Genomic DNA, 9,026 nt, shown 5'->3' with positions numbered 1-9,026 from the left:
TATCCCTGACCTGGGGAGAGTGGCACCTGGTTGGTGGTGCCTGTCTCATATTAACCAGGAACAAAACAACTCCTTGTTTATCCCAACTTGGCTTTTTGCTTGTGCCCATGCTTGGCTCATGCCCTGGACACATGGGAAAAGAAAGGATTTCATTCTATTCAGTGAAGATGCTGCAATTTTAAAGATTTTTATTTTTTCAATAGTTAAATGTTACAACATCTGTATTATGAAGTCAGGAAGTTGGAATAATTTCTTGAAGATATATAAGGAAATAGGAATAATTGCTTGCCATGAATAGGAGAAGGACAAAGCACTTGAAGTCATGCCTTGAAGTTAAAAGAGTCTGGTTGGCCTTTCACTTTGCCCTACTTGGCTGTTCACAGAGAGTCAGTGGTAGAGAGACTGTTGAGTCATGAATCAGAAACACAATATTCATCCTGAAGTCACATGCTACTGCTGCTGCTAAGTCGCTTCAGTCGTGTCTGACTCTGTGCGACCCCATAGACGGCAGCCCACCAGGCTCCCCCATCCCTGGGATTCTCTAGGCAAGAACACTGGAGTGGGTTTCCATTTTCTTCTCCAATGCAGGAAAGTGAAAAGTGAAAGTGAAGCCGCTCAGTCGTGTCTGACTCTTAGCGACCCCATGGACTGCAGCCAACCAGGCTCCTCCATCCATGGGATTTTGCAGGCAAGAGTACTGGAGTGGGGTGCCATTGCCTTCTCCTGAAGTCACATAGTCACTTTCAAAAAACACTACAGAACTTTTGTGACCAAGACCCTTTGTGTCCTTCCCTTCAACATTGTTTTCATTGTCACTGTGGCTCTTAATGTTTTGGGGTATGGATCCTTTTCAGAATCTGATGAAAGTAAGGGAAATGAGAAATTTTGTCAAGAAAATTCTCTAAGTGCATAAAATTTTGTCTATAATTTTTGTCCAAAATTATAGACAAAATCATATTTTTTTCTATAATTTCAGAACGTTGAGAGATTCCTCCCTGTGTGGGGTTTGTGTACCACAAAGGATATGTTGACGTCCTAACCCCCAGAAACTGTGACCTTATTTGGAGTAAGTGTCTTTCCAGATGTAACCAAGTCATTAGGGTGGACCCTAAACCAATATGCTTGGTGTCCTCATAAGAGAGGAAAAACAATGTGAAGACATAGACACACGAAGAGAATGCCATGTGAAGACAAAAAGAGATTCAAGTGATGTGCCTATGACCCGTAGAACACTGAAGTTTGCAAGTATCACCGGAAGCTAGAGCAGAGCATGAAACAGATTCTCCCTAGAACATTCAGAAGCAACCCAACAGTGCTGATATCTTGATTTCAGACTTCTGAGCTCCAGAATTATGAGACAATACACTTCTGTTGCTTTTAGCTATCCAGTTTGGCAACCCACTCCGGTACTCTTGCCTGGAGAATTCCATGGACAGAGGAGCCTGGTGGGTTGCTGTCCATGGGGTCGCACAGAGTCTAACATGACTGAAGCGATTTAGCATGCATTGGAGGAGGAAATGGCAACCCACTCCAGTATTCTTGCCTGGAGAATCCCAGGGACAGAGGAGCCTGTGGGCTGCTGTCTATGGGGTCACACAGAGTCGGACACGACTGAAGCAACTAAGCAGCAGCAGCAGTTTGTAGTGCTTTGTTTCTGCAGTCCTAGAAAACTAATACAGATTTTGGTTGCTACTATAACAAATATCTAAAGTATAGAAGCAGATTTGGAATTGGATAATGGGAAGAGGCTAGAATTCTTAAGTGTTGATCAAAAAAAGCTTGGATTACCGTTAAGAGAGGATGGTAAAAATATGAATATTACAGGCATATTAATGTTATTGGGGGCTTCCTTGGTGGTCCGGTAGTTAGGAATGCACCTTGCAATGCAGGAGACACTAGTTGGATCCCTGGTCCAAGAAGATCCCACTTGCTGTGGAGCAGCTGGACCCAAGTACGACAACTGCTGAGCCCATGTGCCTAGAGCCTGTACTCCGCAACAGGAGAAGCCATCACAGAGAGAAGCCTGTGCACCACCACCAGAGAGCAGTCCCCGATCACTACAACTAGAGAAAGCCCATGTGCAGCAATGAAGACCTAGCACAGCCAGGAATATATAAATAAAAATATGTTAAAAAAATAAAAGCACTTCTGGTGAGGCCTTAGAAAGAAATAAATGCGTTATTGAGCATTGAAGGAAAAGCAATCCACATTATAGAGTGGCAGAAAATTTGTTTGGATTGTGTTTTGCTGTTGGGTGAAATGTAAAACTTAAAAACCATAAACTTAGATATTTCACTGAGAAGTTTTTCAAAGTGTGGAAGATACAACTTGTTTTCTTTGTACTGCTTTTATTAAAAGATGAGAGTAAAGATATAAACTAAGGAATAAATTATTAAGCAAAAAGCAACCAACACTTAATGATTAGGAAAATTCTCAGTCTATGTAGATAGACTGGAAATAAGGTCAAAGGTGTGGCTGAACAACTATTGGCTACATCGCTTAGGTGTGTGCCTTGTGGATCCAATCAACCATCTCAGCAAAAATCAGCAACAGGAATATGGTGATCTCAGAAGGCTCCGGGCAAACCCCATGTCAAATGATGTGAATTCCCTTGACATTCATGGAAGCCAGGTTTTTGAGAAGTATACCAACATGGCATTGTTAGCCTAGATTGGAAGGACAGAGGTGGGAGAAACTGAAGGAAGCATGACTCTAAGGGCAGAGCCATGGATGCAAAGGCCAGAAAGACTACAGGCAGAGGGGGAAGACTTGCCTCTTTGTTTCCAGAAGGTAAGGCTGCTTCCCAGGGCTAAGAGAGAAGAGCATCAAGTCACAGAGATTTATTCCTAGGCCCTGGAACCTAGTGAAATCTACCCTATTGTGAACTTACTTTAGACTGACACCTTTTTTTCCCTCCAATTTCTCCCTTTTAGAATAGGACGTCTAACTTTTATTTATTTATTTGGCCATGCCCTATAGCATGCATGATCCTAGTTCCCCAACCAGGAATAGAACTCATACCCCCTGTGATGGAAGTGTAGTGTCCCAACCACTGGACCACCAAGAAGTCCCTAGCATGTCTATCTTAAGGCTGTTCTATAATTATACATTTGAAGCAAATTTCTTTTCCAGGTTTCACAGGTATATAGATGAAGAATAATTTTGCCCCAAGATGGACCATATTCTGAATCTCACCTATAACTTATTTAAATGATGTATAGGATAAGATTTAGGACTTCCGTTGATAATACTTAGATGATATTTTGGACTTAAAGTTGGTGCTGGAACGGGTTAAGACTTTAGGGGATGTTGGGATGGGGTTAATGTATTTTGTACATGAGAAGTACATGAACTGGGGGGTGTGCAAAAGAAGATTGTTGTGGGTTGAATTGTGTGCCCCTTCAAAAAAAAAAAAAAAAACAAACCACATGTTGAGGACTTCCCAGGTGGCGTTAGAGGTAAAGAATTTGCCTGCCAATGCAGGAGATGTAGGAGACGTGAGTTTGATCCCTGGGTCAGGAAGATCCCCTAGAAAAGGGAGTGGCTAGCCACTCGAATATTCTTGCCTGGGAAATCCCATGAACAGAGGAGCCTGGTGGGCAATAGTCCATGGGATAGTGAAAAGTTGGGTACAACTGAGCATGCATGCACACGCATGCACAATGTGTTACGAAGTTCTAATTCTCAGTATATGTGAAACTGACTTTATTTGAAAATAAGTTCTTTGCAGATGTAATCAAGTTATTATTGTGGGCTCGAATCCAGTATGCCTGGCATCCTTACAGAAAAAGGAAATGATGTGCAGACACAGACACAGGACAAACACCACATAGAGGTGGAGGCAGACATTGCAATGAGGTATCTACAAGCCAGGGTGTGCAAAGGATTGCTGGCTGCCACCAGAAGCTAGGAAAGGAGCACGGAACAGAAACTCCCTGAGAACCCTTCTAAGGAACCAACCCTGCCGATGCCATGATTTCAGATTTCTAGCCTCCAGAACTGAGAGACAACCAATATCTATGTTTTCAAAACACCCATTTTACCCAGTTTGTGGTACTTTGTTTCACCATCCCCAGCACACTAACCCTCCCACCCTAAAGTTTCATCCATATGTCTTTAAGTAACCTGTGAAACCCAAGATCCTTCCATTTTCAGGTATTAGTTCAGCAGCCAGACCTAGCAGCAAGATGTCTTGAGTACAGTACAAAGCAAATTTTGATGCAATTTCTATGACTAAACCTAGAGAATATTATACCACTGAAGAATCGTTGCAGAATTTAATGAACTACAAAAGAGTATGCTTTGAAAACAAGGTAGACTGGGAGCAGAAATTTCATCCTAGAGTTCAGATTCTCGCTATGACTAACCTTTGCTTACTCATTGATTAATGTGTTTACCTGTCTTCTCCACAAGCATAGAGTTGAATATCAAATTTGCAGCTGACTCACTTTTTGATGGATACTCAAACACATTCATTTTCAAGTGCTAAGTAAAAGCTTATGCTTAGTGAAGTAAAATGCAGGCAACAGGCAAATGAACTTGTCCTGAATACCTTATTAAAGTGTTAGTGTGAGTCCCTTCTTAGGTTGTTAGCTGGGATTATATCCGTCAGCTTCCAGTGGCCGTAGATCTTGGAAATACGGAAAAATACATGTTAAAAGATATATGGGAACATAAGTAAAAAATCAAATGATATGAGCCACTACATCGTATAGTTTTGAGGTCAAAGAAGCTGCTGAAAATTCATGAAATATAATAGGTTTCAAATTTTTTTTTTAAAGGAAAATTTGCTTCTATTATATTTAACTTTTCAATCTCTAAGGGAAAATATATTGTTCTATCAACTTTGAATTTGGGGCTCTAATTTAGAAAGGGTTTTCTTTTTTAATTTAAATGTATTTATTTTTAATTGTAGGATAATTGCTTTATATTACTGTTTTGATTTCTGCCCTATATCAACATCAATCAGCCATAGGTATATATATGTCCCCTCCCTCTTTAACCTCCCTCCAACCTCCCACCTCCCATCCCATCCCACCCTGGGTTTTCTTCTTATTTTCTTTTGTGCAGTGGTAAAAATATTCTTTCCATTGGGTGTAAAGAGAAAATCCAACCATTAGTATCAGGAGAATCATTTATTCACCAAATATTTACTAAGTATCTACTATGTATCTGTCATCAAACTGGGCAGTGACAATACAGAGACACATGAGATATTCTCCCTGTCCTCAAGGATTCTCACTGATAGAGGAAGACTCAAAAAATTACAATTATAGTATGTGCTGATAAGAGAGATATTTGATTCATTCAGGGTTGGTGGGAGGGAGTGTGGAGGACAGATGGACTCCAAAAGGTAGTAATTGAGTTGAACCTTAAAATTGGCAAGTGCATTAAAGGGAGATGTGATAGCATGGACTAAGGAAAAGGTAAGAAACAGCACATTACATTGGGATACACTCATACTAAAAAAGCACTCATTGTGTTTATCTGAAACTCAAATTTAATTAAGTGTCCTATATTTTTATTTTCTAAATTTGGCAACTCTATATGAATTGAATGCATTTCTGTGTCACTGGAAGGTCAAGTGGAAGTCAGAGGTTGTGAAAGATAGGGCTGGAAAGATAGATGTCAGTCATCAACAACCAGGTTCGCCAAGTCAGACAACTTGTACTCAGTTTTGACAACAGTAGTGAGCTATTGAAAAGTTTTTAGCTATTGAAAAGTTTTAGTTTTTAGCAGAATCATACAGCCAAGCTCCTCTTTTAGATGGGTTCTTCTGGCAACATATGGAGCATCCATTGAAGCAAATAAGGGTAGCGACAGGGAAATTATTAAATAGACTAATGTAAGGTTGATCCCATAGAGATTATGAGCTTAAACTAGTGTACTGGTTGGGGGAGATGGAGATTAGGTGCTGGAAGTAACTTCTGGGAGTAAAGTCCAGAAGTTTGGGTAGTTGACCAAAGCGGGTGAGGAAAGAGAGGGGGAGTCTAGACTGACTTCACAGATCCTGTCTAGTGACACGATGTATGACATGGAAAATGTAGGAGAAAGGGCAGAACTTTTAAGGAAGATGACAGGTTATATTTTGGGCATGTTTATTTAGTTGGTTGGACTTCTCTGGTGGCTCAGATGGTAAAGCATCTGCCTATAATGCGGGAGACCCAGGTTCAATCTCTAGGTCAGGAAGATATCCTGGAGAAGGAAATGGCAACCCACTGAAGTACTCTTGCCTGGAAAATCCCATGGACAGAAGAACCTGGTAGGCTACAGTCCATGGAGTCGCAAAGAGTCAGACACGACTGAGCGATTTCACTTTCTTTCTTTCTTTTTCTATTTAGCTGGTTGGCTAAATTCCAACCAAATGGAAATGAGCAGCAGGTATCAGAGGAGTGTTCTATTTTGGCAACGTAGACTTGGGAATTGTTAGCACAGAGCTAAAACTATAAAAAACAAAACAGAGAACCAATTAAGAGCATTCATTCTTGCAGTTGGTAGAATTAAAAATCTTCTTGAAGGACAATTGCCACTGTATGTAGTTCTTTCTAAACCTGGCTCATCCATGTGCCATAAAAAGATTCAGTACAATGAATATACAATCATGGCAGGACACTGTATTAATACCTACTGCAGACCATGTGGTGGAGTTCCTGTTTATCTTGTTTGTGGAATTATCTCATATTTAATATACCTCAATGTAACATGAGCTAGAAATAGGCCAACTTATAGAAAAAGATAACAGTCAATATTTTTGTGGAATGCATATATCATTCCCATCACAGGATATAACCAAACATGAACAGCAAGATGACTTATCTGAGCCAATGTCAGCATTTATAAAAGGGAATTTCTGGCCTTTCATCCAGTTTAAAACTTCTACTCTGTAACAACATTGGTTGTAGCTTTAGGTAGCAAAGGAGCTTGTTCATTTAAATGGCAATGTATAGAATAAGGAGAGGGTGAAAAATTAAGTTCATATGAAGAACACTTTAACTTGGAAAGAACATTTATATGCTAAATAAAACAGAGTCTTTCGTTGCCTAACAAGGCTCTAAGATATATATACAAATAATAAGCATATAGGTGGATTATTGAGACCCTAATGTATCAGACACAGAATTAAACAATTTAAATGTTATTTCATATACTATTCACAGAAATCCTATAAACTAGATATATGGTCATTCTAATTTTATCATTGAGGAAACTGAAACTCAGAGAAGGTGCTTAACATTTTCCAGAGAGACAATTTTCAAAGTCTATATTTAAGAATTTATATATATATCTATGAATCCACCTGCCAAGGACAAGACACAGGAGACAAGTTCAGTCACTAGGTTGGGAAAATCCCCTGGAGGAGGGAATGGCAACCCACTCCAGTATTCTTGCCTGGGAAATCCCATGGACAGAGGAGCCTGGCGAGTTTATAGTCCATGGGATCACAAAGAGTCAGACACAACTTAACAACTAAACAACAACAATAATATATATAATTCAGATACATACATATGTACATACATACATACACATGCACACAAACATATATCTGTGTATATGTACATTAAAACACATTTATTTATGAAAATATATAGTTACTTTTTATCATTGTCAAAGTAACCATTTCTAATTTCACTGCCTGGTTCACAGTTCACATCCTAAAATCTTCTTTAAAGGGAACACTGTAACATGAATTCCTCCCTCTCTGAGCAGTTATGAAATTAAATAATCAACATATTGCTTTGCCTTATGTCAATTTACCTTCCTAGATTTAAGCCATAGAATCTGTGTTGAATACTGTTTTAAAGTTTATCAAGTCCTACATTCTTTTCTGTGTAGGAATCCCTCTTTGAGATTCTTAACGTATGTTTTTTTCATTTTCATTCAAATATTTGCAGTGACTAGGAGTGAAAAAAAGTGTGTTAGTTGCTCAGTCATGTCCGACTCTTCACCAGTCTCCTCTGTCCATGGGATTTTCCAGGCAAGAATACTGGGGTAGGTTGCCATTCTCTTCTCCAGGGGATCTTCCCAACCCAGGGATCAAACCCAGGTCTCCCATAATGCAGGCAGATTCTTTACTATCTGAACCACCAGGGAAGCCCAAAGAGTAAGTCTGTTTCCACCTGGTTTCAAACCGGGAACCTTTTGCATGTGAGGCAAACGTGACAACCGCTACACTGCAGAAATGAGGAAAGGTCACCAATTCTAATATTGGGGAGCTGTGGTAGGTCCTAAATCTGTCCTCTAAAGATTATAGGTCTATCCTTGTTGTCACAAATGATGGCAAGATTTCATTCTTTTTATGGCTTAATAATATTTCATTGTATGTATACCACAACTTCATTATCCATTCATCCATTGCTAGACACTTAGGTTATTTACATATCTTGGCATTTGTAAATAACCTGCAATGAACATAGGGTGGCATATATGTTTTCAAATGAGTATTTTCATTTTCTTCAGATTTAATACTTTCTAGGTATTGTGCGATTGCTGGATCAGATGGTAGTTCTACTTTTAGCTTTTTGAGGACCCGCCATACTGTTTTCCACAGTAGTTGCACTAATTTACATTCCCACCAACAGTGCATGATTTTCTTTTCTCCACATCCTTACTAACGCTTGTTATTTCTTGTTTTTGTTTTCTTTTTTAAAATAATAGCCATTCTAACCAGTGTGAGGTGATACCTCATTGTAATTTTGATTTGCATTTCTCTAATAATTAGTGGTGCTGAGCAGTTTTTCATGTACCTATTAGCTATCTGTGTCTATTCAGATTATTTTTTTTTAATATTTTTTTCTTCTAACTCCTCCAGAGTACTTCTTATAGAACTTCTTCCCACTTTTGGCTTCACTCTTGTTTTACAGAACTAAAAGTATTTTAAACATTATTTTTTTAGACCTTATGTCTTGAAAGGGTACCATATGAGTGAAAAAATATTTCCTTTATGAAGTTTGTTTGTTTATCACTAATATATTAGGAAGAATGCTTTACTGTTAATAGTGGGGATCGAGCAGAGGGACACATTA

At 39.1% G+C, this 9,026-nt stretch overlaps 1 non-coding gene across 1 annotated transcript; it reads left to right on the top strand.

Annotated features, from left to right (window-relative positions):
- On the top strand, positions 1-135 carry LOC113888287. The gene has a single exon (XR_003509923.1). It is a non-coding gene; the product is annotated as a small nucleolar RNA SNORA48 (small nucleolar RNA).
- Positions 136-9,026: the final 8,891 nt, after the last annotated feature.

Source organism: Bos indicus x Bos taurus, chromosome X (genome assembly GCF_003369695.1).
Source record: "Bos indicus x Bos taurus breed Angus x Brahman F1 hybrid chromosome X, Bos_hybrid_MaternalHap_v2.0, whole genome shotgun sequence".
NCBI lineage: Eukaryota > Metazoa > Chordata > Mammalia > Artiodactyla > Bovidae > Bos > Bos indicus x Bos taurus.
Note: the sequence above shows the minus strand (reverse complement) of the source record. Positions and strands in the feature narration are given on the sequence as shown.